Source organism: Caloenas nicobarica, chromosome 2, assembly GCF_036013445.1.
Source record: "Caloenas nicobarica isolate bCalNic1 chromosome 2, bCalNic1.hap1, whole genome shotgun sequence".
Taxonomy (NCBI): Eukaryota; Metazoa; Chordata; class Aves; order Columbiformes; family Columbidae; genus Caloenas; species Caloenas nicobarica.
The window spans coordinates 110,061,508-110,083,714 of NC_088246.1; the positions used below are offsets into that span (position 1 = coordinate 110,061,508).

Genomic DNA, 22,207 nt, shown 5'->3' on the forward strand with positions numbered 1-22,207 from the left:
CATCAATCTAGACAACATCATAGGTATTCCTTCTTGCTTCCAAATCTCCTCTCACCCTGCAAACTGGCATTTCAGCACAAAAATGGCAGCACAGCATCTGGTCCTTCCTAAACTCCCACTGCACAGAAACTACCCGCACTACTCAAACATGATCCGCAATTGACTGCAGCACAAGAGCACTGAAGAACGATGGACACAACACCTCTCAAGTCCCAAAATATTTTCAGCCTTTATCTCCAAATATTATTGTTCCCCCAGACTTTCGAAGATGGATTAGTGAAAAATTAGTATTTTGATAGCTACGCATGCGCGCAAAATCCTGGTCCTGAGTAAAATCTAGAGAAATCCGCCATCAACTTCATTCAACATGATTTTTATCTAAAAAGCCTTGAGATGGATGTGGCAAAAAGAAACTATATTTTACAAACAGAAGGATTTAGTTTCTTTCAATTACTCTCTCACTCAGGTGGGAAGTGCTCGATCAAGGAAGAGGAACTGGTACTGTCTGTTTTAAGCACACACCACAGGAAGGTGAAAAGGGCAGGATCCAGAAGAGAAACAGGTACTGCTCCACCTGTGGTTGGGTGCATGGAGTTTTCAAGAGACTATTGAATTCAAGTACCAGATAGGTGGTTTTGTGGTACTGCTTGATGTAGACTCTGGAAGCTGTTTTATCTGCCTCCTTACATAGCGGGAGGCAGAAGGGTTGCAGACACACTACAGGAAAAAATTGACAGGATCTGCCAGGCCAAAATATGTGTTTTTAAGCATTACAGTACTGCGTTTTTTAGGACAGACTGCTTTTTTCCTCTTGACATATTGCTGTCTGGAGGGGCAAAAGCCTCCTCAGACACAGGTAGGTTTGGAAGCACAGTTCAGGGTGACTGCTGATTTTCGAGGCTCTCAGGCACGAGATACACGATGAATGGCTTTCGTGAAGAGCAGTCACATTAACTCTCTGCTGTAGCCCTAAGAGGGCTCAAAACTGGACAGGCTTGGCTAGAATTCACTAACTGGGTCTGGATTTTCATAGTTCCTCAGTGTCAGAAGGCGTAATTTATGATGCACGAGATGTGCATAGCCATATTTATCTCCTAAGTAAATACCTCAGTTTGGGACCTAGATCCCAAATCTGGCTAGTGTCAGTCAGTCCTAGGAGTTTAATCTGCCTTGTTTCTTCCCCTCCTCTCCTCAGCAGTTTTCTTCCTGCATTTACTAACATTGGGATTTTCAGTGCAGATTTGTTCCCAGCTTTGAAAAGGCTCAGTGCCAATAAATAGGATTTGACAGGATCCTAGTATATCCTGCTTTTACCTTTCTCCAAAAGAGGGAAAGTGTTTCTCATTTCCTCTCTCCCCCTCAAAAACCCCCATTGCCCTTTTGGGTCTCTTCCTCCTGAGAAAAGATCACACAGTTCAAGAGTGACACGCGCAAGCAACCTGTGCCCAGAAAGAACTTTTGGCTGTAATTATATTCCAAATCCTCCCTTTGCTTTTCCCAATACAGCACTTATCCCAACGCATTCAAAAGTACAAGATCCTAGAAGCAATAATAAACACAAGACAAGCTTTCACTCCCTTTGGACACAGCAATTTCCCCCCCTTCCCTCCCCCGAGAGAAATCACAGCTATAACATGAATATATGTCTCCTCTGCACATGGACAAACCCAAACTGTGAGCATAATCCAAATACCTGCCTCTCTAAAAGGTTTCATCAATACTGTTTTACTAAACTAGCTTCTAGTACAAACTGTATGTGTGAATAAAAACAAAATCCTGGGCAAGATTCTTCCTGCTCTTCCCAGGCAACCAACATGGCATCCTCCTCAAGTTCCTAGTCCTCCTGAAAATGAGGGATTTCACATTGCTTCTGCCCCATCAGATCGGGGAACATATATATACATGTGTGTTTATATATGCACATATATGTAAATATAAACACACACAGCGCATATGCGTAAGGTCCATCTTCCCCTGCTTCGTGCTCAAACTTAGTGTTGGCCCATTGTGAAACCAGGTGATAACAGCATAAGCCTTCCCAGAGGGAAACCAGAGACACCTTTATTTCCCACTTTCCTTTGCCTTGTTAGGCCATGTTTGCATTCTTGAATGGACAAGAACTGAACCCAGCTGAAGCTAAGTTCAGAGAAACAGTCATACTGGGTGGGCACCCCAGGCACAAAGTCACAGTCTTGTTCCTCATGCCCATTCTGTTTGGGCTAAAGAGGGACAAAACCCAGTGAGAATTAATGGGGAGCTCCTATAGACACAGCTCAAGAGACCCAGTTGCTTCTTGCCCCTCTAATCCTGAGCAGGATTGATGCAGAGCTTTTTCATGCAAATGTTAGGCAGAGGTCCAGAAAGTTGCTTTACAGAAACTCTGCAGACCCTCTGCAAACCATCTTCCCTTTACACAGCCTCTACTGTGGCTCTGGTTCTGCTTCTCAAAAAAAACCCCCAAAAAACCAAAAAAAACCCAAAAAACCAAAAAAAACCCAACAGCAAATGGAAAGACAGATGTAAACAAAAGCTTAGTGGGGGGGAGTTAAGTAACTGGAAAAGAGATTCTTCCTGCTTGCCACTCTTCCTGCCTCAGCACTCACAGGGGTCTCTGAACTGTCTGCTGTCACTGTCCTCAGGTATGGGCACTACGCTGAGTGGGTAACACTGTGGTGACCTGGGCTGCTTCTCCTCACTGACCTTTCTTTTTCTTGTAGCCTGTCACTGCACATCAGGATATGCAACTCACTAGTACCGATGTTTTCTACTCCACCTCATCGTCAAACCATGGTCTGAAAAGAGAAAAATAAATTGGTATTTGTATAGGTAATAAAAAAAAATTATTTCTCTCTGGTAACAAATTCTTGGTAAGTTTGTCTCCCTGCAGATGTCAAATATTTACACAAAACTATACACTCCCTAGAATGCTACATATGGATCCTTATAAGATGCATGAACCAGGAACCAAAAAATTATGACTGTATTAAAAATACTAAGGGTCTAGAAAATACACAGCACGTGCTCTGCAGAGAGGTGAATGGCATGCTAAAAAAAAAAAAAAAAATCTATCCTTTATCCTTTTGTGTTTAAACCCGTAACCTCAAAAAAGCCATTAAAAGAATTTCAAGAGGAGCTCTTTGGTTTTAAGAAGTGGGATGGGAGACATGCCAGAGAAAGTGAGGTATGCATTTCCACAGTGACTGCAGACCTGAGCCCAAATTGACTTCACGTCCATGGATTAAGGACAAACTCACTGATGCAGGAGAAGGTCAGGCAATGCTGAGGGGCACAGCAATGCTCTGCAGAGTTCTCCGGCTCCCTGACCCAGTTTTGCTGTCCCCTTCCCATGCCATACTCGTTTACTTGGCAGCTGCCACCACGTAACTCACCTGACAAGCCAGCTTACCCCTCACCTGGTCCTGTCCCACAAACCACAACCCCCCATCTCTGCGAGGCACAGGCAAGCAGTGAAAGGGAGAAAGCAGGTGAAGCAATGTGGTAAAAGACTGTGGAAAAAAGGTAATAGGGTCTGAAGAGAAAGAAAGGCTTTCCAGAGAAAAACTACAGGCAGCTTGGGTCCAGCTCACAGAAGTAAGGTTGATAGACTTTTGCCCTGAGAAAGCATTTATGAAGGGGAGGATTACCTCCAAGGAGCCAGATGCTCCTGGAAATCTACGCTGAAAAGCATGAGGTGAAAACCATATTTGCAGTATGATCACGTTAAAGAAAGGACAATCCTCTTTCATCCAATCTAGTTACTCATCCAACCTAGTTACCCATCATCCATGTCCCACAAGGAAGCAGAGGGAAAGGGGAATTTCTGCTCTGGCCATCCCATTAGCTCAGGGTTTGCATTTAGATACTTATTGGTAAAATTTCATGTGTTTATTACTTGTCTTTTCAGACTAGGAATCCCTTTCTATGAAGAGAGACTCACAGGGCAGCACTGCACACATGTCCATCTGTCAGTACTGGGACAGAAGTTGCTGATCGAAACTAAGACAAATCCAGCAAGGGCCTAGTAACATTTAAAAGATTAAGTAACATTGTGTGGTTTGAATATTCTTACATATTACAATCAAATAACACCGTTAAACAACCTGATACGGATGCTTTTGCAATAAGCAAAAGGACAACCTCTCGTCTGATGAATTTGTGAAACCCTGTTACCTTGTTATATTGTTGGCAAAACAGAAGGCACCTAAATAGCAAAACATGCTAATATCACCCCAGTTTAGAAGTGAATTCATCAATAAATAAAGAAGTCATCTAGAATTATAGATGGAGTTGCTACTTTAAAAAGTAGGGGAAAAAAAAAATCTATACAGGAGATATGTCCTGGATTCTCTGCAACATGCTGACCAACATCTTGCACAGCTGTAACACTGAAGCCAAATCATTCATCTGCAGTTTATAAAGGGTTTTGTATGTCATACAGAATTTTGCATTTAATAGTATTACTCAGCTCCACTATCACCATCTCCCTATTTGGACAGGACTGAAAAACTGAGGAAAAAAGAATTGTGAGACACTGAACACATATGAGATGTGCCTTAATCTCACCTTTAACTCTGAGGCACACGCCTCAGCAAAACTCCGGCAGTCGCAGCACGCCAGCCTCCACCCCTCTTCATCAGACAACATTCTGCTGAGCCAGGTTGTCTCTACGTTCACCACAAACATATCTGATCCGTGATTTACTTGTGCCCTCTTGTCTTGATATAGATGTAGAGATACTCTTTATTTTTTTCCAGTGTTGTTTAACTCTGCTGGAGAAATTTAAGTTTCAGCTACCCCAGCAAATGGGAGATTTTCAAAAAAAGCCTCTACGTAGTTAAGTTATTGGCATTCAAACTAAAAAACACATGCTCTAATTCTTCTGAGTGCCGTCAGTAATGGTCAATGGCGTCCAACAGAAAATTTTTACAAGTAAACACAATCCTTGCATACAAGAACTTAACATGAATCAAGGAATTCTGTAACCACAGCCAGCAAGTGCATATTAATGCAATTCCCATGCCCAGAAGCACTGGTAAGTTCATAGCAAGTAAGTCTGTTTCCTAACCCTGTTTAAGGATCCAAACATGTTAATACACACAAGAGTAATCAGTAAAAATTGGCTTCAGGTAGTAGTGTTGCCAAGATGTGTGTAGCCTCACAGACTGTCACACCCTGATTTATATCAATGATGTTTATTGCAGAAATAGAGCTTTTGCTTGGCTGCATGAGTCTGGACTAGCAAATCCAGATAAAACATCAACATTTACTGAATAACAAGCCACACAGTGTTTTTCTCCTCATCCATCTATCTTTTCTTAACCTATACACCTGCTTGTAACAAATACTTGTTGAGTCATGTTCAGCTTGGCCTTTTGTGGTATAGATTTTAAGTTTCCTATAGGTATTTTTGTGGTGTATGTGTGCAAACCAAAAGATCTTTTGGATTAAACAGCTATTACATGTTTGCTCATAATTGGAGACATGACTTGTTGACCCAAGTGGTCCTTTCCAAAACCAGGTTTACGTTGCAATTAAACTTCTATGCTTTCGTGACCCAAGTTTATTTATTTCTCTGGACAGATAAAATAGTAGATAAAAAGGCTAAGCACACAGATTACTTATATAGGTGACTATTCCATCTGCATACCTATGTGAGATAGGGGAAAAACAATTGTAAACATAGTGTGACCGCTTCCTGGGAAATAAATCTACTTACTCTATCGTGGTTTTCTTTTATTCTCTTTTTCATACGTTCTATCCCCTGCTACTTTCAAAATCACAATGGTATTCTGATGGAACTCTTATGGAATGAGTTAATGAAACTCAAACCCATATGATTTTACTGATTCTATTTTTACTAGAAAGCAAAAGTTTTTTCCAGCACACACTGGGCTGTTTGTGTAACGAGTTAGATTCTTTGGAGCAAATATTTGTTTAATTTACCCTAAGGATCAAGAATATGGATGAAATCTCACAGGATCATTTAACTTGGGATGAGAGGTGAAAAAACCATGGGTGTATGCATGAAGAAGGGGGAAAGGTTGAAAAGTCCAGAGAACTTGCAGACATTTTGGAACAAGTCTCTTAAGATAATAAGTAAACTACTGACGAATCTGTATTTTCTCACATACGTTGGGAAAGAAGAAGTTTGTTTTTAAAATAAAAATTTCCTAAAATATGGCAACATTTTCTCTGGTTTTTAAAGTTTCAGCTAGATCAACAATGGTGTCATGTTTCCATACCAATCTGCATAATTACAGGTACTTTTTTGTCGTTGTTGTTAGGAGAACCATTCTAGTTTGGTGCCTTGCAACCTTCTTGAAATTTTAAATCTTAGCTAATGTCCAAATGATGTAGAGCAATGACGTGCGGAACTATCCCAGTAGTCTGAGGTCAGCAATAGTACAAATGCAAAAGCAGTCTAGTTCAGCAACCCAAGCTAAGGCAGCTGTTCAGACTCTGCACTATGCATCCTAAAACACTGAGAGGGCTTTAAAAGCTTATAGTTGGAGTATTTAACAACTCTCAACACCACACACCTAGCCAATCAATTTGCCCACCAATCCTAAAACATTTAAAGGCCTTTCTACCTACCCATACACAAGCTCTGCTTTCTCAGAATCAGCGATAGCAATCTGCCACCCACATCACTACACACAATGACAAGATTGTGCTTCCATGTCTTTGCAGCCTGTTCTTCATAATATGCAAATCTTCAGGAACTGCATTTCTGATCCTGCTGCAACAGCACAAAAGCTATTGTTGTATGAAATGGCTTAACCTGTCAGCAACACTGTCACCACAATTACTACCACTAATAAAGATACGATCATAATCTACCACTAAAGGATCATTAGATACATTATGACTATTGTATTTTTTACATAGTTCTTTTAGGTGGACGCTAATTGAGAACACTCGATTTAAATAAAAATAACCACTATAAATTTTCATTGACAAATCTGTTCTTAGCCTTTAGACAGCTTAGGATGCTGCCTGCTCATGTAGGGAAAACCAGCTATTAATAGATTAGTCCTGCAAAACATTTACCAGAAATACAAACCAGTGTTAACACTCTATACAAAGAGGAGAGCTTGGAAGAATACACACAAAGATGCTCTGTCTCAACATGTAAATGACTTACATTAAGCTAGGTTAAAACTTCTCTGTACCATTCAAATGCTTGTGGTCCATACAACAATTTATAGTGTGTTTGGGAATGGACAGCTGGACATTCTGAAAGATTCAAGAATTACATCTGTAAAAGGCACATAAAACATGACAGAAGTTCACTATCTATCATGCATTTAAAAATAATTTATTGAGGCTGCAAAAGCAAATGACAAAGAAGATAGCAAATGCCCAAATTTGAGTTGCCTGTGCATCTCAAATGCAGTTCCTCTGCATGTGTGTATCATCATGGAGTCCTCCTTTGAAAGCTTAATTTCTGGAAATATTTCATCTCAGAATGGCCATGAGCTGTCAGAGTCACACACCATGAAAACAAAAAGCAAAACAAAAGGACAACACTCTCCAGCCCCCCATAACGGAGGCCCAATACGTATCAAATAAAATGTTCCTCATGTAGACAAAGGTATTAATATTTTACATATAGGAATTAATGGAAAAACTGATCAACATTGCTCACCTCCATCCGAGAGACATGATCACAAGCTGGCAGCAGCACAGAGAAGTGTGATGAAGATGGTATGAAGGGACAGCTGGTATCAGAGAACAGGATGAGAAGGAGTGCGACTGATCTGACCTGGGATCCCTATGGTTGCCAGTAATGACCAAGTGGAGCACGTAGTGCGCTGTGCCTTGCCATGTCACCCTGGCCCACGAGGGCTGCAGCTTCTGCCACAGCACGCACATGAAGGGCTACTGGGGGCAATGTTTTATCCAGAACCATGAGTCCAGCCACTGGTTTTGCCTGACAGAAATCAAAGGCATAACACTGCTTTCCAGAGAGGCACAAGACAGTGTTCCCTTGACTAGAGAAAATTATTTAATATAAAACAATCCCAACTGTTTCACCTAATTTAATAACTCTGTCTTGTGACGCAATGAGCCATGTACAAGATGTCCTCACTACAAGACAGACATTGAGGTGCTGGAGCGAGCTCAGAGAAGGGCAACGAAGCTGGTGAGGGGCCTGGAGCACAAGTGTGATGAGGAGCAGCTGAGGGAACTGGGGCTGTTTAATCTGGAGAAAAGGAGGCTGAGGGGAGAGCTGATCGCTGTCTGCAGCTGCCTGAAAGGAGGTTGTAGCGTGGAGGGGGTTGGTCTTTGAAGTAACAAGTGATAGGACAAGAGGAAATGGCCTCAAGTTACAAGGTTCAGATTGGACATTAGGAAAAATTCCTCCCCAGAAAGGGTTGTCAGGCAGTGGAACGGGCTGCTCAGGGAAGTAGTGGAGTCACCATCCCTGGGGGTGTTTAAAATGTGAGGTTCTTAGGGACATGGTTTAGTGACAGTGTTAGGTTAATGGTTGGACTCGATCTTGAGGGTCTATTCCAACCAAAATGATTCTATGATTCTATGTATAAATGAAACAGGAAAAAAAATAAGTTTTGAGCCACCAGAAGGGCACAGCTCTGTAAGAGCACGACTGCAGAAAACAACAGCAATGCCCAGACCAGTCCAGCTCTGAGAGCAACACAACCAGCCAAGGGGAGAGAGGGGACCCAGGGATGGAGAGGTCTCTTTCCTCACCCTTCTACCTCAGCACACCGAGCTGCTGTTTCTGCCATAGAAGTCCTGTCAGGAGGAGGGAAAGGAGGCAGAAGATGGCAGGCGTCCATACACCTTTCAGAGCCTGTTCCTTCTATTGTATCAGAAAACAATAGCCTCCCCACTAATCTGTGAATCTCCTCAGGCTCCCTTCATGCCTTTACCATTCTGCTTCCCCAGCCCAAGTTACCTTCTCCACTATTTACAGCCTTCTGAACAGCCCAGTTATTTCTCCGCATGCTCTGCAAGAAGGTAAGTAGAAAGGAGAAAAAGATGTCACTCAGTCAAATGCCTAAATTTTCACGTTTAACTTGGTTCCTTTCCATATGTTGCCTCCAAAATTTTATGTGATTTATATTGGGAGCTGGTGGTTGTCTTCTATAAACTGTAGGGAGCACACAGCCAAAGAGTAACACAAAAAACTGATGCTGTGGCAAAATACTTCCAATAGTGCCAAATTCTGTGTTTCCTTTCCCGCGGACTGTTAGTAATTTCAACTGCCTATGGAAATCTGAATTACTGTTAGTATACAATTTACATTACATAATGTTAGAGTTTACATGCACTTCTTAAATGTCCAGTAATCCTTTTCTGTGCCTTTTTGGAATATACTGAAAAGACAGGCTGCACTTCAAAAATTCAAAATATTGACAGACATGAAATACAGATACTACATACCTATTAAGTAAGGGACTTCATTTTTTGAGTTTTTAATTATACTATCAGATTTTAAGAGCTAAATCTTAGAAGATGACTGTTTTAATTGTTTCTTATCAAAATCATGATGACAACTTGAAAGGTCATTCTTTACACTGACCAATACTCTGGAAGTATTTGGATTACTTATAAACTAAGCAAAACCATGCTATATTACCTATATATAATACTTTTTTTTTTTTTTAAGCTTGCTCTATTCCAAAAGTGCACTATGGTGGGGGGTTTTTTTTAAAAAAAAAAAATTTTTTTTTTTTTACTTGGCACATGAAAACCATTACACCAGATTTAAATATTGTAATATTATTACACATTCCAATTTTATGCTTAGAATCTGCTCACGTGAACATTTGGAGGGTTAATGTCTTATACACGATAAGAAGAGAAACCTCTGACACGGGCCACACAGAAAATCTGCTATAATTGTGCACAGTCACATCCACTAAGGGTTAAAACCATATGCATTATGCGAAATTCTATAATCAATAACAACTTTAACCATTTGCAGTGAAAACGACTGAGTCTTATAATGCAATTCATCTGCCTAAAGGCTGATTTCTACAGCTGAGCTTCTTACCAGATGTCAAGCTAATACAATAAATCAAATGTGGGGTGCAATGTACCTCATTCTAGCACAGATGTTTAAAATCTAAGAATCATGAAAATTGTTATATTATTATCTAATAAATTCCTCCCTTGAAATGCCTATGTCGCTTCACAGACTATAAATGGATTCAAGGTGAGTTCATCTAGAGATCTAATAATCAGTGATCTGAAATCACTGTAAAATGGAAATAAAGGTTACTAGCAGGAAGTGCAGCTGAGCAACTGCATTGCATGGCAGCACGCCAAAATCAGTGTATTCTCAATGATGTGTTAATAGCTTGGAAAGTAAAGGCGCAGAGATGGTCACCAGCAAGTTTCACTATGAGAAGAGCTTTTGCACGCAGTTTAGCACCTCTGCTCATGATCAAACATTTTTTAGTGGTTTTTGATGTTTTTCTCCACTTAAAAAGGAACAGTTCTTTCAAAAGGGTGCTGTTCAACTTGGTCAATAAGCCGTCCAATGACCTCAAGCAATGAGAAATTCCACATGGGCAAGCAACTCACATCCCCAAATCTCATGAGACCAGCCCAGCTTCAGTAATGCTTCACAAAGGTGTAGGGAGCCACGCAAAGAAAAATGCTTAAACTGTAAACTACCCTGTCTCTCATCACTACAGTGGTCATGACAATACATTATTTTTTCCAAAAGCTGGCATTTTGACCTTTTAAAGCAGGAGTGTCAAACACATTTTCACCGGGGGCCACGTCAGCCTCACGGTTGCCTTCAGAGGGCCGAATGTAATTTTAGGACTGTTTTAGAGTCTGACATAATTCCTCCCTCCCAGATTCTACCACAACTACAAGTTAGTACAATTTGAGTAAAATGCACTGATGCCAATACATACGAAAATTAGCATCTACCTATCACCACACTCAGGTAAGCCTGAACTTCCCTTAAAACAAAAAGGAAAAGCAAGCAGCAGATAACAACTGCTCCATTCTCCATGTAGGATTACATAAGTAAAAATCTAAGGTGACACGTGTGTTGTCGGTTTGTTACTCACACCACACATACACACAAGAGTTTTCTGCCTTTTGGTATGAATTCACCTCTTATGGCTCTGTTTCCTATAATTTTAGGATTTTTCTGTCAACCTCTTCACCTCTTCTCTCTCCCAAAAGAAAACCCCACCAATAATAAATGCCAAAAAACCTAGGTTCAAGATACTCAAAGTCTGCATAAGTTTAGCAAGACGTAAAATGACAGTCCAGTGCCTGGATGACCTGCAGGGAGAAGCTGCACCCTCACTGGGCTGCTTGCTCTAACAGCAGCTGCACCCCAGTTTTGATCATTAGTTCCTGATGGGCCAGACGGCCCAAATATGCATTTCTCCAGGGTGAGTATCCACATGTTTGGAGAGGCACAGCAGAGCTGCGCACACAGCACAAGTTTGCTTTGAGCTTGAAAAATCTTCAGCAAGCAGGGTTCGGTTCAGTTGCCCATCCACCTATAGACACAGCCATGGGTGTTCATATAACTTTCCACAGCTGATCACAACATGACTTGTTTTATTCCAGTTAACAGCCAGGCAAGGTCAAGCAGCTGGAGCAAACTGAATACATCCTGGTCTACAATTACTCCATAATACCACTGACATTTTTATCCAGATAGCTATCTTTAGAATAGGAAGTAAGTGCATTAAATAATACCACCTGCCTTTTCTTTCTGCACCCTGATCTCCTTTATTTGATTTCCAAGTCTAACTGTCAGGACTAACCTATTGTTTTCTGAAAGATTACATTATCTAATTATTTGATTTGATTTTTTTTTTTTTTTAAATCTCTGCTTTTTCTTCCACACTTTTAACTTTCTTGCTTGGGAACTCTTCAGTATCTGCCATCCACTGTTACAATCAATGCCAGCAGTATCAGTTTTGCAGGAAATCATGTAGATGATTTCACATGGTTGCATGAGAACTAATAACCATCATAAGAGAACAATATACACTTTAAAAACCCCCTCCCTCCCAATTTTCATGCTCATGAGATAAGAGCTGTCAGCAGCAGTCTGGTTTCCTTTAGACACAGATGATACATGTTTCAGAAGATTACACTGAATATGTAATTACCTAAAGATACGAACTAGCCCTTTGAAACTCTCCTTCCTGATTTACAGAGCATAAAAATCTCTCTTTGTCAAAAGAGGCAATAAACGAGACTTGTGTTCCCTGAAAAAATTGTGTTCGTAGATCAGTATATAAAAATCCTAAAGAGCAACTACATTTCTCAGTGCACCCTCTAAGAGGCAGATTAGGTTCTGAATAACCTTGAATAAAAGAAAAACAAACACACCCTACCCCCAACTATACTTTTCAAGAAAAAATTGATTAAACCTGCTGTAGAAAGAACTTGGGACATTCTGAAAAGGAACAGAAGTATACTGTGCAAGCTTGAAATTATTAGACAGAACATGTTGTCAGATATTGTCAGCAACTACTGCTTCTGAAAAATCAGACATGAAAACATGAAAGGCAAACCATGCTGATTTTTTCACAAACAGAAATACATAACCATTTAAAAACTTCCCCTATCGTTCAGTACCTTATCTATATCTTAGGAATAGATGTAATTATCATAAGCAATAATAATCAGTGCATTTCTGTTAAGAGTACAGAATGAGTAACCTTCAACCTAAGGCCAAAGGCCAGGTGACTAACTTTAGAGGTATATTTACATTGTTACTTTAAAAATACACTTTATGCCACATATTTAATTAAAAAGTTTTAGATTCCAAGTGTGCAACAGTGAAATAAATGAAATAAATTAAACATAATAAACATTACTTATGGAGATGACCTCAGAGTTAGAGCATAGGAGGGACTTGGCTGTGGAACAAACAACTTCTGGAGATGTTCCAGGACAACAAACTCCCTTTTTTTCAGTTAGATGATCTAACAGACCCCGTGATGATCCAGCACAACAAACAAATTGTCTGAGGACATGCCAAATAGTAAAAAATAAGCAGTAAAACATGATTTTTGGCTCTTAGCACTAGGAATTTACTCTCATTAAAAGGGGGCTCTTCTGCAAATAAAATCCAGTACTGTAATACACAGTACTGGATTCCATTCTTATGACTATAATAAGATCCTCTTGTCCTAAAACACTGACAAAGTTTGCTGCAGGAGATGAAGAAGTTTAAGATAGGGACCACCCTTCATCAACACCGTGCAAATGGTGAGCATGCTTCCAAGCCAGTCACATCTCAGTGTTTAGGAAAAAGTTTAAAATCAAAATCAAAACAAAAACAAACTCTAAACAGGATTGTCTAAGGACTCATCACCTTGTAAAAATAGCTCATGTGTTTGATCTTCAGTCATGACAACACATTAGAGAAACCTGAAAAACAAAGGCTGTACATATATATGCACACACACAAACACTTTTTGGGCACATAAACACAGACATGTAGACTTTAAATAAACCAAATATATCCAGCCCAGACAAGAAAAATAAAAGGTGAAAGGAACCCAGGATATATGTAACTCATGAAGGAAACAACAGCAGTTTAACAGTGAGAAAGAGAAGACTTAGCTGGGTGCTTGTCTCCCCGTGTGCCCCGTGCAAAACGCATGTGCCGGGAGTGCATTTTCCCCTCGCTCGCTTTCTCAGCTGAAAAGCTAATGAAGTCTCAACAAACAGACTTAAGTTCAAACATCATTAATTCTGCTATTAAGGTATATCACTGAGAGGTTCTCCCACTTATATAGTTATCAAATGCTTGGCAACAAGGACATTTATAGTTCATTTCTCAAGGAAAGAAAGACCTGAATTTTATTGCAGATCACTAGCTGTGTCATTCTTTACAGTTTCAAGCCCCAGAACAGCAGCAAGACAACGACAAAAACCCCCAAATAAGTGCACAGTAAGCTGCTGCCAAAAAGTCATCAACAATTACGCTACCGGTCCGTAAAACAGAATGTATGAATCAATCTTTCCAAGCACCGCTTCTGATAAAAATTAACAGGGGCCTTCAGACTAGGACAACATCATACACCTCTAAAGCCGTCTTAAAAATGAAGGCTTCAGCAAAGCCATACTCATGAATACGAGCACGGGTGCTGAAGCACAGGCAAAGCACAAGCAAAGGGGTTTCTCCTGTAAAAGCCATGTCCAGGATATCAGAAAGCATCAGCCTTGAAGCGCTCCTTTACCCTTCTGTCCCCCCCGTGGGAGCAAGGAGAGGACCAGGGAGGGCCTGTTCCAGTGCTGCCTCCGTGCAGCCCTCTTTCTGCTTGCTCCATGGTGCCTCTGCTGCCACACACATTCCGGGTCCAAAACTAGATGTTCTCTACCATATGTCTGAACTGCTTGGGTCACAGCACAGCAAGCTGTTCCCTATGTCTCCTTCACAGGACCAAAAGCATATCCAACATGGGTGCAGGAGCCTTCATTGTGGCCACAGAAGACCTGTGCCTGGTCATTTGATGAGGAGGGATTATAATGCATGAGAATTTTCCATAGGCACTTGAGAGAGGCATCACCACTCACAGCAGTGTGGTTTCTGCAGGACAAATGAAAGAGGCTTCAAGCTGTAGATCACGTTAAAAAAAAAAAAAATGGGAACTTGAGTTTTTGTTTCTCTATTTTATTTTTCCCTGGTCGAAAGCAACTTCTTCAGTTACAATAGTAAAGCTGAACACCATGCAAAGAACTGGAGAGCAGCAAATCATTGCTCTAAGGTACCAATAAGCAATTAGTGCCGTCTATTGTGGGTTCTCAAATGCAAAAAAGACTGGTTTCCACAACAGTTGCTCCCTGAGCTCTCTGCTCAAATGAAAGAGGAAAAAAAAACACCAATCAGTTATTTTAGGGGATTTAGCCACCAGGTTTAGCGCAACGTGGATGCAAAATGTGCTATAAGCTTGAAGAATGCAGCACTATACAGCATGAGGATTGTAACTGATCATCTTGGAGCTATATTTACACATTCAAACTATTTTCAAGCAAGTAGGCTTTCCTGGTGCAGGAAATCACACTGTGAAGAAGAACTCAATAGTCTGCTTCAAAAACCACAAGACTTCGGAGCCCTTGATGCTGAACATTTATTTAGTCATAGTTTAATATGGTCATCTAGATAAAACAGTGGTGGCAGTGCTCATATGGGTAACACAGTGATGGCAGCTTAAGTTCTGGTGTGAAAAAGCCAAGGTCTTTAACCTTTAGACAACAACTTCCATGAATACAAGCCTCACCCTGCTCATTCTCCATTTCCAGTTTCTTCTGCTTTCCATAGAAGTCCTCTGACCATCAACCCATCCATCTCCCACAGACCTGTCTCCTGCCCAGTATTACTTGTCAAAGCTTTTCCTACTAACATGCTGCACATCTTAGGGCTCGTGCTTTATCTCCAGTATCACCTGAGTCTCCAATGACACCAGTGATTTGGCAAATTGGGGGATGAGAGGTAGGTACATACTTCTCTTTAAGATGATAAATATGGTTCATTTGTCTTGAATTTAGTCAGCTCCTCTTTCATTCTGCAAAGTAGCTCTTCTGGGATCAAAAAAGCCTAAATGCTCCAAATGAACATACGTGGTAATTTTCTCAAGCAATGTTCAGCTACAAAACAAGTTGGGATCTTCTGCTCCAGGTGACTTCTTCCCAAAAAACAGGGCATGAAAAAGCATGAGATGACAGAAGGTGAAAGAACTGACAGGCCAGAGCTGACTTAAGGCAGCGTACGAAAAAGATCACGCAGATCTGAGGAAGACACTTTCATGTAAACACTCTTTCCTCTCTCTTTTTAACACATAACTAGCCCACCCACAAATTTATTTTGAATCTGTATTTGCAGTACTTAATAAATTATGCAATTCTCCCTAAGATCTGAATTAGAAACAAGGAAAGGTAAATTAGGTCCTAAGGAGACAACCAACATCACAATCAAGCTTTCATAATTTTTTTAAAATGAATTAATTCATCAGCAACCAGATATTTTTTAATCTCCAAAGAATACCTGACAACCACTGAGGTTGGAGGTGGCAGAATTTTTCCTAGATACCTCCAAATTTCATTAATATTTAATTTCAATGTTCCTTTGAAACCCTCTTCCAAAACAGTGTCTACAAATACCATTTCTAGTACTGACATCGAAGTAAGGCTCAAAATTTTCTCTCTAAATCTATGGATCTGGGTGTATGGAATTTTAAACTACTGACATTTTAAGAGGCATCTCTAATGTATTTACTAATTCTTTCAGCTCTAGCTCGCATGTTACTCAAGAGCACAGGTATGAAGGCAACTGTTAATAAAACCATTCAAGCATTTCAAACTAAATTTTAATTCCAAAAAAGCTTTGGTAGATAAGAGAGGTAGATAACAGAGACAACAGTGAGATTGAAGGAGGTTTAATGCAACACAACTAGGGGAACAGAGACTGAAGGAATTCACACCTGGCCAGACCTCAGAACTGCATTAATTGGGGAAGAAGCACAAGTGAGATGCTGAACAGGGAGGAGCAGCAGCATGAAGACTATTGTGAGAGGGGAGCTGAAATGCTATCTGCCACACATATCAAAATTAAAATTGTTCAAACTAAGATCAGCATAGACAAGCCTGAGATCCGCTCAAAGCAAACCCACGAAAAACTGTAAAAAACAAATGGAGTTCTTGTGAGGAGAGCTTAAAATGTGATTACAGGTATTTGAACTGCTTTTGGAAATTAAAAAAAACCGGTCTTTATTTTTTTAAAATGCAAATCTACCACTGCATATTTGAAAAGTGAAAAAAAAAGAAATCCCTGTTTTCTGTAACTTTGCCAAAGTTATAGGCTCTCTGATGACATAAATGCAGAAATCTTCCAGCTCATCCTCCTAGCTTGGTCCCTTTCCAAGTTCCTCAGCCTTTTCTTGATTTGAGTAGCCAAAATATCTCCTTTGCCTACTGACAGATATGTAAAGACAAAACTTCCTCATAAATCCATTGTTAAAACAAGACAAACAAAATAATAATATCATGAGAATACTCTGCCGCTCTCCCTATGACCTTTTCAGTTCCTTAGTTGACGTTCCCTGATAAAACTTGTGAAAGGCCTTTTATAAGAGAATAAATTGCCTGCTGATTGTCTTTGCTCCACTGTTCCGCAAACACATTCAAAGAATTCTAGAAGATGAGCCAGAGACTATTTCCCTTTGCAGAAACCGTGCTGCCAAGATGAGAGCTCACCTCTTTCAGAGGCACAGACCAGCTTGCCCAAGCAAGACGTTCTGGGGTCCGTCTGTATCTGTGATGGATTCCTATGAGCTGTTAGGTTTTTACAGGAATTGCTTGACCAAAAGAACAAAATCGTCACTAACTCTATCATACAAAGAGAAACTTCAGAGATTGTTTTTGGTTAGAACTAAGAATGTTTTCACAAACTTAGCAGCTGCCAACTCCCCAAAATGAAAAATTGTCTCTTCTGTATCTCCACAAAGTCAAATTTCTACTGTGATATGTAAACAGATAATGCCCTTCTATGTAAAATGGTACCTTTTCCAAGAGATTAGAAAACAAAACAACCAAAACAAAACACCAAACCAAAATATACAGACTTTTTTTGGATTGCCACAAAGCCTGGCACATTCTTTGGGGACTGGGACGGAAGTAAGGAGAGTAATCTGGCAGCATTAATGTTCCTGACTTGAGCATCTGTAATTAAACACATACATAAAACTGAGATACAGCTAACTTTTTCTTTCCCCTCCCAAATTTAACTCTTCTAAATGCTGTTATTATTTTCCTGCAGGATGAAGGTGACAGATCAAACTGTGGCTCAGACTGAAAATGTTCTCTTGTCTCAACACTTTCCCAAAATTAGAGTATGGCACTCGCTGTACAGTCAAAAAAGCTAAAAGAAAAGAAGATTTAGAGTCCCAATGTTAGCCCAGGCACAAGCTTTATACTCACAAGACAGAGCAAAAACTATATATCCAAATGAAATTCTACCTTATCAGTTTTCACTTGAGCAGAGCGGATAGAAGAGACAGGCTAAGCACCAAATTTGAACTGTGCTCAATCAGTATCAGTTGGCATAAAATGACTGGCAGACATTTGAAAAACAGTAAGAAAAATGCTACAATTGGCATTTGTAGACTTTTTTATTTTGAAGAAATGTTAGCAGAGTATAACAAAATTCTGAAGAATCAAACTACTTTTGAAAATAAAAACTATACATGAATGCATACTTGTAGGGCTGAGAAAGTTAAAGAATGAGCTAATAAGAAAAGGAGATTGAAGCTACAGTGAAAGATTACGGGAATAAAACGGTGATGCTCAGCAGCAGTAAAATTTAGCACAGCTGAGAGAGAACAGAGAAGAATATCCTGATGCAGATGCAGAGAACCCAGATAACAAAGAAAATAATACAGGTATTTGACAGAAGAGGGAAATTAGTGGGAGGAATCCTTGTCAGCTCCACATTGCCTTCCCTTGAATGCAGGATCGGAGTAACCCTTTCCTTTAAGACCATCTCCCTGCTCCCCAAATGTGAGTCTCATACTCTTCACCACTGGCAAAACCAAGAAAAGAAGTAGAGCTGGTGGCTGTGGTGGGGAGAGGGAGGATAAGGGATTTGGCTCTTCTTTAGAAAAGCCTTGACCCTTTACGTAGTTTTACCTCTTCCCTGACCAACCTGTGTTTCTCATTCTAAATCCAAACCACAGCACTTTACCTGCTATTAGGAAGAAAATTAACTCTATCCCAGCTGAAACCAGGACACGTGATCTAGGGCAAACCTAAAGAAAATCCTGGCACCAGAGTCCTGCTACTCAGGGACTACAAATTTAAATGCTGTCAAATATGTACTGTGTTCTTCCCAGTAGAATGAAACACCTGCCAAATTTCACAGTCTCTTCACTCTTATGCCAGTAACAATACACTTTTCACTAACGTCTCATTAAGCCTACAAGCCACGATCACCTCCCCTTCACTGCTGACAGAGATTTATGAAATCACATCTTTTTCATAACATGTGCATTATCTTCTGCATCACATTACAATTCCAGCTCTGCCAACTTACTCCAGTTGTTCCCTGCACCATTCAGTAGAGCTGGAAGGCGGCTGCAGTGTTCCCACAAAGATGTCCAGACTGCTGCTAAGCACTTATTAGGGCCAGAGCAAAGATGGCTTGTGTGCATGTCTCACATCCTTCTCACTGAATTTTATAAAACTCGAGCACTCTGGAAGACCATGAACTATCATCACAAATTCTCTGAATGCACTACATCTGGACTACAAATTCTGGGCTATGCCTCCTAACATGCAGCACGTCTTCTCATTACAGCTGCCAGATTTGAAAGAGGTGTCGAGTCTTGAGATTTGTCCACAACTACGTTAAAGGTATCTAAAACATCCTAATAAGTAATTCGCAAACTGACTCCAAAGATACAAGACCTGATTTGGACTACAACCATCACATGCAGTAAATGTATGAATGACAACTTGATATGAACTAAATTAAGGACTGATTCAATTCCAATTGCACATGCATGTATTCTTTCTGCCAAATTTGTTTGTTGCAGATTTAGAATTTTGTTGTTTGAGAAAAGGATGTGGTTATTTTCTTCTACATCAGCAACCCCTGAACTTCTAACACGGTAATTTGAATAGAATTCCCATCCTCACTATTTGCATTTATTACATAAATACAATACATTGCACAAAGTATATAAATTGTACGTATAAATACAATGCATTACATAAATCATTGAACTATCCAGCTAGAAGCCTTAGTGAATCAGCAAAGATGACACTTTAAGTCACTAGTGATTCAATGCTTCAGACGACTGCTCTGAGAACTGCCCTGTTGAAAACCTTGGCATTTTGAAGTTGGGGAGGCGGGTGGGAGAGAAGTAAGAACAAGGGAAGAAGCAGCAATTTAAGCTAAAGAGTGAAAAGAAATAATAAATAATGCAAAGACCCTGCCTATAGAAAATTCCATGCAGATTTTGACAGCGAGAGGGTGTTCATCCCAGACAAAAATCTTAACCTAGTGATTATATTCTCCTTAGGTTTTTATCTCTCTGAGAAAGCACTTATTCTTCTGTTTCTCCTATCAAAAATAAGCCAAACTATTCCTGCCACATTTCAGCAGTGAGCAATATCAAGATATTTTCCTCTAAAAAAACCTCTTGAGATTCTTACTTTTTGTGATCCCATATTATACTCATTAATTCTGCCTTGAAATAGTATTTTAGTATTTATGATAAAAATAGACCTTCTCTTAGAAAAGCATATGGAATAAGTTATACAATGTAGTCTTAAGAGTAGACAATATTAATGCTTTGCTCAATATTGGAAAACAAGGAAAATGTGAATAAAGTAATGGCAAGATGGTGCTTTAAGTCAAGATTGGAATTACACCACTTAACTGGATGAATCGAAGCTTAGAGATGAGCTTAAATTTCTGACAAAGTTTAGTTCAATCCAAGCCAGAAAAGCCTCAAGCAACTCCACTGTTCTGAATTGTTTTAGCTTTTCTAAACAAATCAGAACAGCAAGTGCTATTGGAGGCATAAACAGATTTCCTATTTAAAATGCTCAACTATAAGGCTATTGACCACATTCCCTCCCTTCCTGTCCCAATTTAAACTTGGCTTTCACAGCTCCTGCTGAAATCTGAGGTGAGCCAACTTTGAACCAAATTTAGTTTTGTCTGCTTTTAATTTGATTGGACTGGCTTTCAAAACAAACCAAGCAAATCCTCACAACACAGGGATTTCAAGTTGCTGAACTTGTTTTGCCTAATCTCCCCATTTTTATCCTAACATTACCCCTTATTCGGGGCTGAGAAAATATGAAAAATACATTTTCAAAAGGAGTTTTTATTTAGAAGTTAGGATCTGCTTAGGAAAGTGAAGGATAAGAATTGAAAATTAAATCAATATGCTTGTCAACACTTTAAATAACACTCAATATGTATAGATGTGCAGAAAAAGATTTGTATATATATATAAAAAAAAGAAGATACTGACAGTGGAAATAACCTCATATCTGACAGCTTCTAAAACCTTCTGGTATGAAAAAGGTCTCTCTCACCACAGGCCAACTAGACAGTATGTTTTCACAACCCAGCAATTTTGAGAGTGCACATATTGCCTTACCTGCAGCCCTGCTCTTGGATGCCTCATCGATTTACTCTCTACTTGCTCCTGGCAAAGTTTATTAGGTCTTGTTAAAAATAGCCCAGTATGATTCTTAAACAGAGCTCAGGCAGCTAGAATACTCCTCTTTCTGTGGCAAGTCCAAACTGACTCTTCCAGAAAGAAGTAGTCCTTACCCAGTACACGCTGTTGTTGTTCCAACAGATGCCCTACCATGGCGTGAACTCATCATCTGAACATCAGTTTCCCGCCTTCCTTGGCATGAAGTTGTATACATTTAAAACATAAAGGAACTAGCTATTACATGATACATTTTACTTGGTGTAAAAAAAAAAATAATTAAAAAAAAAAATCCTTAGATTGTTGAAGATTGAGTTCTTACTCTTGCCTCTCAGGAAGCTTTTTCTGACTAACAGGCCTGCTCTCTTGCATCACGGAAGAGTTTGGAAGAGCAAGGAGAGTAAGTATTCCTGTCAAGAAGAGTTAGAAAATGGACTCTAGTCAATCTTTCCCTTAGCTTGCTTAGATTTATCTTATGCTTAGATAAATATGACCTATACCTCAAGACAAAGAAATGCTTCTACTGACCACAACGTGCCCAAGATTTTACTCTTACTACTTATCTATTTAGAAAACAAGGAGGAAATAAGATGTTTTGAAAATTAAGTTTTAAATTATCAGTCTCTTGACTATCTAAGGTAATCTAAGGAAAGAAGCAGCTTCCATCTCAAGCTATTACTTAAAACTATATAATTAGCCTATCACTTTAAAGTGTTGCATCCTACATGCACGTAATAGAATAGCTATATATATACCTGGGCTAGCAGTAAAGATATTACAAATATTTGATGTGTTATATCATTCATAATATCCTTCATTGCTCTGGCAGCAGTGTGTTAAAATCAGGCAAACGGCAAACCAGTTAATGATTAACTCCTGCTATTTCCATGATTGCCAATGACTCGGCTGTGAAATACCACCAGCACTCCTGCAGAAGCAACATGTAGTCCAGCTAGTACTTCTAATGTTCCTACTTTGTCCAAGTGAGTTCTCTCCTAAAGTCCAGTCTT

The 22,207-nt window shown here is 39.7% G+C and overlaps 1 protein-coding gene across 1 annotated transcript in view; it reads right to left on the bottom strand.

Annotated features, from left to right (window-relative positions):
- Positions 1 to 22,207, bottom strand: part of GNAL (G protein subunit alpha L) — a 191,604-nt gene that overhangs the window by 122,094 nt on the left and 47,303 nt on the right. The gene's annotated exons all lie outside the window — the stretch shown is intronic.